The sequence below is a fragment of the Artemia sp. Qi Xiang Cuo genome, chromosome 11 (assembly GCF_049724085.1).
Source record: "Artemia sp. Qi Xiang Cuo chromosome 11, ASM4972408v1, whole genome shotgun sequence".
In the NCBI taxonomy this organism is placed as follows: Eukaryota; Metazoa; Arthropoda; class Branchiopoda; order Anostraca; family Artemiidae; genus Artemia; species Artemia sp. Qi Xiang Cuo.
Window position 1 is genome coordinate 57,342,340 of NC_142804.1, and position 13,193 is coordinate 57,355,532.

The window sequence follows — 13,193 nt, forward strand, 5'->3', positions numbered from 1 at the left end:
GTACTACCCTATTTACAGTATACCCTGTCCCAGGGTATGGTAACGCGATCGAGTGGTCAAATGGCCACTTTCTAAAGCCAAATGTACCCGCCTTAGGTTACGGCTAGAAAATCTCTACTCTCTTCTTGGAGGCAACAACCCTCCCTGTCAATATACTAATGACGGTACCTCGTAGTTCTATTCCTACCCTGCCTGGGTTACGGAAAATAGTACACAGTTTGTAGAAAATACCTTACTTGTATTCTTCCAAAAAGGGTCGCAAATATCAATAGAAATATCCTTCCCCAATCGGGGTCAAAACGCAGACTCCTTTCCCAAACGGGGTCAAAACATAGACTAGCACAAACTAATATTTTACACACCACTGTTCAAATGGGTGGACCTCCGCTTGGCCCAGCCAATCAGCTACATCCACATTCAAACCCAATTCTAACTCTTAGATTTATCTTTCAATGACTCCCAACCAGGAAGTATAAAAATAACTTGGTTCAAAGCTTACCTATTGCAAAAGCAATATCGCTTAGTAACGGGAATTTAACCTGTCTTTTGAAATTATACTATAAGCAAATGTAATTAAGAAAAGGAAAACAGGTCATTTATCTGAAAGGAAAAGAAACAGGGGTGGAACCCCAACAGTAACCTACCACTGTATTAATTGTCACAACTAGTAGTATCAACGTCAATGTCTAGTAATTTAGGAGTCCTTCTTGAAGAGCCTGTTTTACAATTTCACAGGTACATAATCTTTCAGAACAATCTCAAACTATTTTTTTCATGCTTTCCAATGTTTTAAATCTGTCTTTGATCCAATTTCTACTGATTGAAGGAGAAAGATCAAGGTATTACAAGAATCCTTAGAAAGCCCAAAAGTGTTTTCTGTATTTAGATTTTTAGTGTCGAATAAGAAGAGGCACAATGTCAGAGAATGTATCTGAAATACAGTAAATTAAGCTTCTTTTGCTGCATCAAACCAAAAGTATAATGTGTTTACAGAACTGATACACTGTCGTAACTAATACATTCTGTTTAATCAAAACAGGGGAATAAATCCCCTTTGCATGTTTTTGTTTTGTTTTTTCGCTTACAACGAGAAAACAATTTTAAAGTAGATTAACAAGGCTGAAATATACAAAAAAGAAAAAAATAGTTTTGACACTCAATTTAAGTGTTGCATATACGTTCGATTCTTTAGACACAAAAGAAAAATAGATTGTCTTATTAACTTTTCATGACAGTTCAAGCTTTTGCCTGGTTTTAGCTTTTCTATTTATAAACTTTTTAAGTTTTTATACTCTTCTTATCCAAAGTACAATTAAGACGGAATAAAAATATAAAAAAAACAGGTATAATATTTCGATAAGACAGTGGAAATTAGAACGTCTTATTGAAATATTGTAATGTTTTGTTTTTTTTTGTTTTTTTTTGTATTGTTACACCCTTTTAATTTTCAATGGTAAAGCAGAGGGAATTAAGAAAATTCTTATTAAACATAAACAGAAAATTCCATCAATGTCGTGTAAGCTATTCATGGTATGGATTTGCATGAGCTGCAAGGCATCAAGAGCGTTTTTTTTTATTTGTTTTATGAAGCCTTAACAGCTCTCTCTAAAACTAAAAAAAAAATAATTAAGACTTCAATTTTTGGTTATGAAAGGGCAGAAAAAAAAATCAAAAAGGATCTTCATAGCTGAACTTCCCCTTAATGTCTTAATACTCTTGATCCGAATCAAGCTTCGTAAAACAATCCAACAAGCTATCAAGGAGGCACACTTGTGCCTCTATAAAGAGGCGACCCACCACAATGTTAAGCGATTTCAGGTCCTAGAGGTCGCAGAGAGACGGCGGTAATCGCCTTTTGTAGCCCAAGCTCAAACTAAGAAACTTGCAAAATTTCATCCTCCTCCGACTTTATCTTCATGGGGTAAACTGGGCCGGAAGTTTGGACCCTCCCACCACAGCCCCCCTTTAACGTTGTCCGATTGGGCTGAAATTTAGAGGTTAAGCTTTCCTAGGGCCCGGGAGCTTATCCTCGAAATTTTAGCTCAATCCGATCACTCCTTCCCTGTTTTCAAAAAACCAAATATAGCCACTTAAAATTCATTTCTTTTTTTTTCTTAGCCACGCCTACAGGCCACAGTTGGCACCGGATCCGGTTGAATGAGGACTCATCCGAAGCAGAATTCGACCTGTTAGGGTCTTTTGATATTTTCAGACCGAAAAAATTATCCCCCGAATTTACATTTACGAAAAACCTCGTTTTCCTATATTAGCCCATGTTAATTTTTCCCACCACAACCCCCCCTTTAACGTTGTCTGATTGGGCTGAAATTTAGAGGATAAGCTTTCCTGGGGCCTGGGAGCTTATCCTCGAAATTTCAGCTCAATCTGATCTCTCCTTCCCTGTTTTCCAAAAAACACATATCAAGATTTTTGGGAATGTGCTTGTGTCAAAAATAGCTACTATTTGCTAAACAATGACTAGTGTTTTTGCATAGTCTAGTGGTTGATACTCCCGACTGTCGAGTGGACCTTCCGGGGTTGGTTCACTATCAGAGTATTTGTTTAATACACTTTGAAAAGAAACTCAGTTTCTGTTTTAAATTATTTGAAAAAAATTACGTTTTCTAAAGAGTTAAAGAGGCTGAGTTACAAGGTCGACCCTTAAAACGTACAGGGATTAGGAGGCACAGTTGGGGGGCTGTTAAAGAGGCTGAGTCACAAGTTCGAACCTTAAAACGTACAGGGATTAGGAGGCACCCTGTACGACGTGATTTGAGTATTCAGGAATTAAAAGACTTAACACAAGAATCTTCAAGAGCGGGGGGTTTGGGGGTCGGCAGCCCTCCAACTTTAGCTCCTGACACGATCAGCTAACACTTAGTCAAGCAATAATAAGTAATAAACTGTACAAAAACGTGCAGAAATTATTTGAAAAAAACTACGTTTTCTAAAGAGTTAAAGAGGCTGAGTTACAAGGTCGAACCTTAAAACGTACAGGGATTAGGAGGCACAGTTGGGGGCTACCACCCCCAAACCCCCGCTTTCGCAGCCTTTAAATATAAAAAAATTTCTTTAAACTGAAAGTAAGGAGCGACATTAAAACTTAAAACGAACAGAAATTATTCCGTATATGAAAGAGGCTGTGCCCTCCTCAACGCCTCGCTCTTTACGCTAAAGTTTTTATTGTTTAAAAAAAGAGTTGTGAGAAAGTCAAACTTTAGCGTAAAGAGCGAGGCGTTGAGGAGGGCACAGCCTCTTTCATGTACGGAATAATTTCTGTTCGTTTTAAGTTTTAATGTCGCTCCTTACTTTCAGTTTAAAGAATTTTTATTTTATATTTAAAGGCAGCGAAAGCGGGGGGTTTGGGGGGTGGTAACCCCCCAACTGTGCCTCCTAATCCCTGTACGTTTTAAGGTTCGACCTTGTAACTCAGCCTCTTTAACTCTTTAGAAAACGTAGTTTTTTTCAAATAATATAATATAGGAGTGATTGTTAAGTAATAGTTTCCAACATTTTATAAATTTCCTCATTTGCCGCAAGGGTTCTAATATTTACAATTTAGAATAAATTGAAAATCTGTAAACTAAAAATCATACTACACTTTCAATGAGTCTTTTTGAACAGTCAAGATTTAGGAAAGAGTTTTAGAAAGATCACAATTTGCTTCAAGCAACTATTCCTTATCCTAAAAATTCCGTATAACTGGATTTAATCTTTTTCAAAAAATTTTTCGAGTGTTGAAGCAAGTTTGGATTCATAAAGGCATCTATCCCGGTGCCAGAAGGCATTCAGGATTCATAAGGGATATCATAACGTTCGCATAACATCCAGAGGTATATAAACTTGTTTCTAATTGGCTGATTGGTTTTAGCTGGCAAATTATAGACCATTTTATTTGGCAAAGCTCCTTAGAGTCTGATCTTTCGTAGCCATGTGAAACTACTAATATCTGGATCCATGTATTACTAATGCCTCAGTGTAAGCCGATATCACTTCTTGGGGCCATTCCTTCGAGATACAATTTTTCCAAAGGATACTTCTTAAGAACTTCATTCTAAACCCTGACACAGTGTACTTCTTTAATTTTGATGTGTATAAAGCGCATTGGCTCAAACAATTTCTTAAGAACCAATTAGCTTCAGTCTAATTGGTAGGACTGGTGTTACTTTATGGCAATCTATTTTTTGTTTTTCAGTAAAACACAAAAGACACTTTAGGGCTAGTTTTACAAAAGACACTCTAGGCTAGATTGAAAGTATGGAGGTCAGTCTCTTATTAAGAGTAAATTGCGCTAATGTCTGCTCGATTCATCTTTGATCGTTCTCTTTCTTTTGATCTGGAAAATGTTGTTGAAGAAGGTCATAAAAAAGATTTAAAGGAAGTAAAACGTCATGAGAGGGATTAAATATTGGGTTAGATCAGTAACATGTCCAGCTCTGTTGGCCTTAGATGGCTTGATACTACGATGAATTGACGCTGGTGCCAAATAGAGTTCTTATTCTGCGCAGGTCACAGTCATATTTTGGACTAGAATATCTAATATTGCTGTTGAAACTTTTTGTAAATTAGAAACTTTCGTTTTGAAAGAAAAGCTACTCTCGTGAATAAACCACCTGCCAAATTTTGTAACGAGCAAATATGAAAGACGTATATCAGTTTAAAGTTCTGTTTAAAATTACAGTGCTATTGGCGTCTTGATTTTTAGCTCAGTCTTGTTTATTTGTTTTTTGTTACATGTTTTTCTATTTTCAGAAGACATAATTGATGGATATACTTTTTTAACTTGAAAATTTTGTGATTTTTAGAGCAGTCCAAAAATTCTTGCAATGGTGACACAAAATAAATAGTTTTTGGGCAAAATTCAGTTACAATCTTAAATTCGTCCATTTTAATTTTTGGTAATTTTCTGTTTTTACTTTTGGACAAAACTAAAAAAAAAACGTTTGAAATAGGAACTCTCAACGGTATTCTTTCAATCTATAATTTTGCAAATGATTTAGGATTTTCTTATAAGAAATAATACCAAGTTCTTTAATTAGTTTTAGCCTTAATTATTCTTAATTTTTCTGGTATAGGCTTACTCTTCTTTAAAAGAATGACCAAATACTCCTGCTTAAAGCAGTACAATCTTTTGTTTACAAAGGGTTAAAATAAAAAAGTGTAATTCCCGGAAATACAAAATTATCAAAAGGCGTTAGTAGGGATTGGTCGTTTTTTCTTGGAAGCTAATTCCTTAATTTGTGGCGATAAGCATTTTTTGATGGAAATCAGTTCTGATATGTGACTCCAAACATTGATGAGAGTTAGAATTTTGAATTCGAGATAAAAGTCAAAATATCCTTTAATACCCAACCCTCAAACTTTTGACATTAATTACTATTGAAGAGGGGTGACGCTTTACAATGTGCTGACTAACATGAGTTACCTGATAATGAACATGCATAGATTTTCCTTTCAAAAGTGTTTTAGATAGTTTTCCTTACAGTTCACATTGTTTTATGTTTATAGTTTCTAAGGATTTTCCCACGATGTTTGCTATTATGATAATTCCGTGGTATTTTGCAAAAAGGGACTAAGTTCATCATGCTCTGAAAAAGAGCTAAGAATGCGGCTCGAATCGATTGGCCTTTTCAAAATGGGCTTCTCTTTAATTCTGACCGAGTTATAAATTGTTCCAAAAGGGCGTAAAAAATAGCGTAAGTCCCTTATCTTCTAGGTAACGAACAACTCAGCAACAATTGGACATTTCCAGCGAATTCTGATCGAAAAGTTAACTAGGAATTAGTCTTTAAAGTTTCAAGCTTCTTAACTTCTGATTTTTTAGAAACATTTTTTTTTATTGTGCGTTTTTATTTTTATTTTCATCTCCTATAACTTTAGAAAAAGTGAACTTAAACCCTTTTTGCAAAAAGCCGCGATATTTACAGCACCATTAAGCCGTCTCTTCACTACGGCTTTTCAAGGAAAATTCGCCCTTGCTTTTTTTACTTTTGATTGCCGCTCCATTCTCTATTGGTACTTATAAAAGCTTAAAGTTTGCGTATTTGAAGTGTTTTTTCACGAAAAGTTTAATCTTGGGAAGCAAATGATGTTTTTACCCAACCGACTTCGATAAAGCCATAATGAAGACAGAACCTTACCTAAAGATTATTTTTTCCTCTTTTTTTTATGCAAGAGCTACTGCTCCAACTAGACGTAGGGATTTATACACTGTAGTGATGAGACATCAAAGTGTTCGGGTTATGTAGCTGAGGAGTTTACCTTTTCATTTTTTAAATACTGGATTTACTGTAGAGGTTCCAAGCTCCTATCTACAAAAATGTGAAATGTTGTATTTTTATCAGAGGAAATATCACGGATGCGTGTTTATTATTTTTTTTTTTTTTCGAGGGATGATCGTATCAAACCAATGGTCCTAGAAGATCTGGAGAGGTCTCACTCGAATGAAAACCAAATTCATATTGGCCTTTTAAGTAAATAAAATAAAAAAAACAAGTTTTTTTAACTGAAAGTAAGGAACGACGTTAAAACTCAAAACGAACAGAAATTATTCCGTATATGAAAGGGGATGTCCCCTCCTCAACGCCTCACTCTTTATGCTAAAGTTTTTTATTGTGTAAAAAAATTAAGTTGTGAGAAAGCCAAACTTTAGCGTAAAGAGCGAGGCGTTGAGGAGGGGACAGCCCCTTTTATATACGGAATAATTTCTGTTCGTTTTAAGTTTTAACGTCGTTCCTTACTTTCAGTTAAAAAAAACTTTTTTTTTTATTTTTGAACGTTTTTGAATTAATGCAGGTTTTCATTTTGGCTCACCGTACATGAATAATTAAAATAAAATTTGCATATTCATTTTACTTTTATATGGTTGAATGGCTTTCTCGAAACTTGTTTAATTATATTTACGAACGTTTTTATCAGTAATAAATATGGGTAACTTACGAATTAACTTACGTAACGAACTTCTATATTCATCGAAATTTAATACGTATATTAGGGGTTCGCCCCCAAGTCAATACCTTGCTCTTTAAGCTAAAGTTCGAATTTTGTTCCAATTCTTTAAAAATGACCCTTAATCACAAAGGCCGTTAATTAGAATAAATAGCTCTTATGAAAGTACTAAAAAATCTTTGGCTTAAACAGCGAGGTATTGACTCGGGTGTGAACCCAATCATATACGTAATGTTTTCTGTTCGTTTTAAGTTTTGAGGTTGCTCCTTACCTTGTTTTGAAAAGGTTGTTTTTTTATTTAATTTCTGATCTTTTTCTTTAATAATGATAGGAAATCCGGCACCCCCTTCATAGCAATGTCCTTTCCCCCATAAAAACTTCATTCATGGAAAGATCCTCCCATATAGCCCCCACCCCCCCAACTACCAGAAAAAAAAACCTGAAAACGTCTGTATACTTCCCAATAACCAATACTATATGTTAAGATTGGGTAAAGTTCATAACTTTCAGCCCTTCCCCCGAGGACTTCGGGGGATTAAGTCATCCTAAAAGGCATAGTTATCATATTTTCGACCATGCTGAACAAAATAGATATCTAAAAATTTTGATCGGGTGCATTTGGGAAAAAATGAGCGTGGGAGGAGGCCTAGTTGCCCTCCATTTGTTTGGTCACTTAAAAAGGGCACTAGAACTTCTTATTTTCCCTTCGATTGAGCCCTGCCGCGATATTTTAGGACCACTGGGTCAATACGTTCACCCCTGGGAAAAAAACAACAAATAAACATACATCCATGTTCTTTCTTCTTGCAATAAATACAAAATTCTACATTTTTGCAGATAGGAGCTTGAAACTTCTACAAGAAGGTTCTCTTATACGCTGAATACGATGGTGTGATTTTCATTAAGGCTCTATAACTTTTAGGGGTCTTTCCCCCTTTTTTCTAAAATCAGCCAAATTTTTTCAGGTAGCTTTTGATGGGTAAGACGTAAAATCCGTTTCAACGGAATCAAAATTCCGTTTTTAGAGTTTCGGTTACCATTGAGCCGGGTCGCTCCCTACTTACTGTTCGTTACCACGAACTGTTTGACAAAAAGATTGGAGAGCAATCAACAACACGCCCACGCCTCCCTTTTTTCCCCAAGGACATACAATCAAAATTTTAAGACAGCCATTCGATTCAGCACAGTTCAAATGACCAATAACTATGCCCTTGGGGATGATTAGGCCCCATAGAGTCTCTGGGAAAAGGGCAGTAAGCTGCACAATTTTCCCATTGTTCACATGTAGTATTTGTTATTGAGAAATATACAGATTTTTTTTCATAAGGAGGGGGGGGGAGGAGAATTTTTGCAGGAGGCTTCCATTGGGAGGCATGCTTTGAGGGTAGTTTTTCCACGGAATTTCTTAACGGGGGGAGGGTGGAGGGAATCGAAGAACTATCAGAAATTAAAGGAAAAAGAACATGTTATTGAGACTGAAAGTAAGAAACAGCATTAATACTTAAAACAAATAGAAATAAAGCTGTATATGAGGGGGACTACCCCTTCCCCAACCCTCGATCTTTACGTTAAAGTTTAACTTTTTGTCGTAATTCTTCGAGGAAAACTGCTCAAGCATAAGGGCCGTTTTATTTGAATGAGAAGTAGTTTTAAAGAAGTTTAAAACTTTAGTATAAAGAGTCAGGGTTGAGGAAGGGGCAGTCTCCCTATATACGAAATATTCTCTGTTCGTTTCAAACCTTAATGTTGCTCCTTACTTTATACTATACTATATACTATAAGTAGTAACCGTACAATTACTACAGAACCTAAACGCAAACCTACGCCTAAGGCATAGATATGTGTGTAGGTTTTCAAGTAATTGTACGGTTACCAGGGTCATTAGCAAAGAGGTATCATTTCTATAGAAGGTATAGTAATTTGAAATATCATATGGAATTTGCTTGAAGGTATATACTTTGCGTACGTGCCCGTACCAAACAGGTTGGTTATAATCTGTTCTGCTTCAAGTTTTCTATAGTAATTTGAAAAATCATATGGAATTTGCTTGATGGTATATACTTTGCGTACGCCCCCGTACCAAACAGGTTTTTCTGTTAGGTAAACAGGTCGACGCAGAGACGAGTCATTTAATACCGGTCCTATTAAGGACAAGTTTTTCTGACGTGGATTTCTAGTTCGTGATATACAAGTTTTTTTTTATGTTAAATCCGTGGTCATTCATCTGTAAGTTTATTAGTAGGTTTTTTTTTTAAAAACTTGGCTATTCGTTTCATGGGTTTCATTAATAGAACGAGTAATGTTCTAGAAAAGGGTAATTACTTCTTTAGTTTACGAGATTTGCGAATTTTTTGCGAAAAGGTATTAGCGTAAGGGTATTGCGATGGTTAAGAATGTCTCACGGGTAATTAAAGAATGGGGTGCTTACATCAGATACTTAATAGATTTGACGCTTACAAGTGACATTGCTAGAGTCAAATATATTTGATGTTGGTGATATTATGACCCTCCAAGTCCCCTGGGGAAAGGGCTGCACAGTGTATCGGTATCGGAAGTATTATTTTTGGGCGTATTGGTATCGCAGGTATCTATACAGATTTTTTGTAGCTCGTATAAAAGATATTACTCATATCTACGTTCTTCCTATAAATTCAACCATCAGCAACTTCAAAACGGCACTAAAAACGGCACTTTTGGTGCAATGTCTCAAGTGGAAAAGCTGGGGCTAGTGGACTACCAGCACTTTTAGATTGACGTTTAATGGGTCATTCGAAAGCTAATGCTCGTATCTATGTGATGTTTATCATTTATACCATCACTTAAAACAATACTTTTGATGTCACTTCTTAATTAGATTAAATAAAAAAAAAGCACATAACCTCATCTAAATTAACCATAAAAAAATGAAACCATCTTTTTTTTTTTATCATGAACTGTATAGCGTATACGTAATAATTCTCTTCGTTTTAAGTTTTTTAATTTTGCTCCTTACTTTCAGTTTTTCGAACTAAGAACGAAAATCCTTTTGTGGGAATAACTTATGTTTTTGCAAGGAAGGTCATTTTTTGTAATGAGACCCAGTCATTTTTGTAATGAGACTCAGAAAGCGTTTTGATTTGTATTTTTTCAGTAAAGTGCAAATTTTTAAGTGACCATTAAGATTGGGCCATGGGGGAAAGTCTTGTTTTCTGTCATTTTAGCACCGAACTACGACTTTACCCCGAAGAGGACGAATTTGCAATCAATTTCAAATTCTGAGAAGCTAATGGACTTAAAATTATTAATAACTATATTTTAGGCTTCCCAATTGCAAAAAAGAAGTAATGTCACGTTTGGTTATCTGTAATTGCATATCGACTATAATGTGGGGGAGGGGGTTTCATTTATTTATCGATGCGGATTTGTGACAGTTTCACGATTGGTAGATTATTTGATGTTATTTTTGCTAATTTTTTGTTTAATGAAGTTCTTTACTTTTCTTTGAAAAACTTATTTTGTGGAAAAAGTGTTTTTTTTTGTTTTTTTTTAGACCTAAGAACGAAAATACTTTTGTGGGAATAACTTATGTTTTTGCAAGGAAGGTCATTTTTTGTAATGAGACCCAGTCATTTTTGTAATGAGACTCAGAAAGCGTTTTGATTTGTATTTTTTCAGTAAAGTGCAAATTTTTAAGTGACCATTAAGATTGGGCCATGGGGGGAGTCTTGTTTTCTACCATTTTAGCACCGAACTACGACTTTACCCCGAAGAGGACGAATTTACAATCAACTTCAAATTCTGAGAAGCTAATTGAATTAAAATTATTAATAAATATATTTTAGGCTTCCCAATTGCAAAAAGAAGTAATGTCTCGTTTTGTTATCTGGACTTTCATATCACCTAGACTGGGAGGGAGGGGGGGTGTCATTTATTTATCGATGCGGATTTGTGACAGTTTCACGATTGGTAGATTATTTGATATTATTTTTTGCTAAATTGTAAGTAATAAATTCTTTCTTGAAGTCACCTCTGGGATACACAATACAGAAATTTTCATTAAAGAAATTATGAAAAAATTGTTCTGGTTCAAGAGGTTTATCCGATATTGGAATGCAGTTTTTAGAATGTGCCAATGAAGATGTATCGCTTGTGGAACTTATTTTTAGCCTCAGCTTCTTTACTGGGCTTCTGTCTTCTTCATTACTTCTATATTCCTCTATTTTCCTTCTGGCAAAAAATACAAATTTGCAGATTTTATTTCTGTTCGTTTTAATGTCGCTCCATACTTTCAGTTTAAAAAACTTGTTTTTTTTTTTTTATTTAATTTATGATCGTTTTTTAGTTAATGCAGCTTTTATTTGCATACAAATTTTAATTTTATTTTGCTAAATGGATGTCTTTACAAATAAACTTACGTGACTAACTTCTATATTCATCTATTTTTCTTCTGGCAAAAAATACAAAGTTGTAGATTTTTGAAGATATGAGCTTTTTTTTCTTGTTCTTTTAACTGTTTACCAGCTCAATGCTGTCTAAACACTGCGGGAAACTTCCTAAGAAGAGTTTTTGATGCAAAACGTCACCTATGAAAAGATTCTTTTAAAAGAAACACTTCAAATTGAAAAAAAAGAAACCATAAGCAAATAATCTTAACAAAGTTTAATATCTTCCAATAGAAACTTACAAATCTACTTCACTTATACAAGTAGAATTATCTGGCAAGATTTCTGTTTCAAGAGGTTTATTCGATACTGGAATGCAGTTTTTAGAATGTGCCATTGAAGATGTATCGCTTGTGGAACCTATTTTTAGCCTCAGCTTCTTTACTGGGCTTCTGTCTTCTTCACTACCACCTGTATTTCCTTTTTCAACCGACCACTTCGTTTCCATAGCCTCAGAGTTTCTAAGTTTTCTTTTCAGCTTTTGCCCTGATGCCAGCAGACCACAGGACTTTAACTCACTTTCTGTTAGTTTGTTTATCACTACTATAGGGGTCTTCAATTGTCTCCGAATTCCAGGTATTTCAGCGAGGCTAATGAAAAATCTTTCTGTCATTTTGTATTTCCTGAAATGCAAATTAAATTTAAGTTAATAAAGATTGTTAACTTTAATTATTTATTTTAGTAATTTAAAGCTTAGGATCAATTCCATTACCGCCGGAGTTTTTGAAGCACGATTCACGCTATTAAAGCTTAGTATTTCTGAGTCCAGTTGAAATGTGCATCATTTTAGAAAATTTTCTTTTTGGGGGAAGCTTTTGGTTCCTTTACGTGTACGTAAAGGATTGAAATACCCTTACAGGCGTCTTCTTTTCTTCGATATATTTGCTTACTTGGTTATTCAACGTAAGCAGCGAATTTATGGCAAATCCAGGGAAGATTTTTTTTTTTTTGAAACGCTTTCTGGGTTTCATTACAAAAGTGACGTTCCTCGCAAAAACATAAGTTGTTCCCACAAAATGATTTTCGTTCTTAATTAGAAAAAAAACAAAACACTTTTTCCACAAAATAAGTTTTTCAAAGAAAAGTAAAGAACTCCATTAAACAAAAAATTAGCAAAAATAACATCAAATAATCTACCAATCGTGAAACAATCTGAAGGTCTGATTTACATTCAGATTTATTGACTTTTTGGGGGGGGGTGTTTCCCCCTTTTTCGAAAATCAGGCTCCCTGTTTTCAAAATCCCTTTTTCTTCTGTAGTAAAGTAATAATTTATTTTAGTAAAGTAATAATACCTTTTTGAACTTATATTCTTAGAATGGTTATTCAAAACTGTTTAAAAACCCATATTGAAACTACATTATATACTAAAGAAACTGAATACATTAACATCTAAAACAAAGCATATGCAACCCAAATTTCATCTTTAAAACGCTAAGATATCTATTATCAGATTCAAACGCTTAATACCCGCGAGCATATGCGAGTCAAATTTCATCTTAAAGTGCCAACGTATCTGATAGAATAATTTAGGTCTTATGATCAATTTCATAAAACCTATAATTTTCACCTTTTTCTCCATTAAGCATCAATTACTTCAAGAAATTAATTCCACATTTTTGCAGATAGGAACTTGAAACTTCCGAAGTAGGGTTATTGGTTTTTAGAGTTTCGGTAACTATTGAGTCGTGTCGCTCCTTAATTACAATTCGTTAGCAAAAACACAAAAATGTTATCACTCTTAACATGTGTGACACCCCAATTCATTAAGAACGACTCGCCTGAAACACAAGGCCCTGAAATTAGATTAACAAGCATTTTCGAA

General features: G+C 34.7%; 1 protein-coding gene across 2 annotated transcripts in view; it reads right to left on the minus strand.

The window, feature by feature from the left end:
• Positions 1-13,193, minus strand: part of LOC148947167 (zwei Ig domain protein zig-8-like) — a 326,989-nt gene that overhangs the window by 296,931 nt on the left and 16,865 nt on the right. The window lies entirely within an intron of this gene.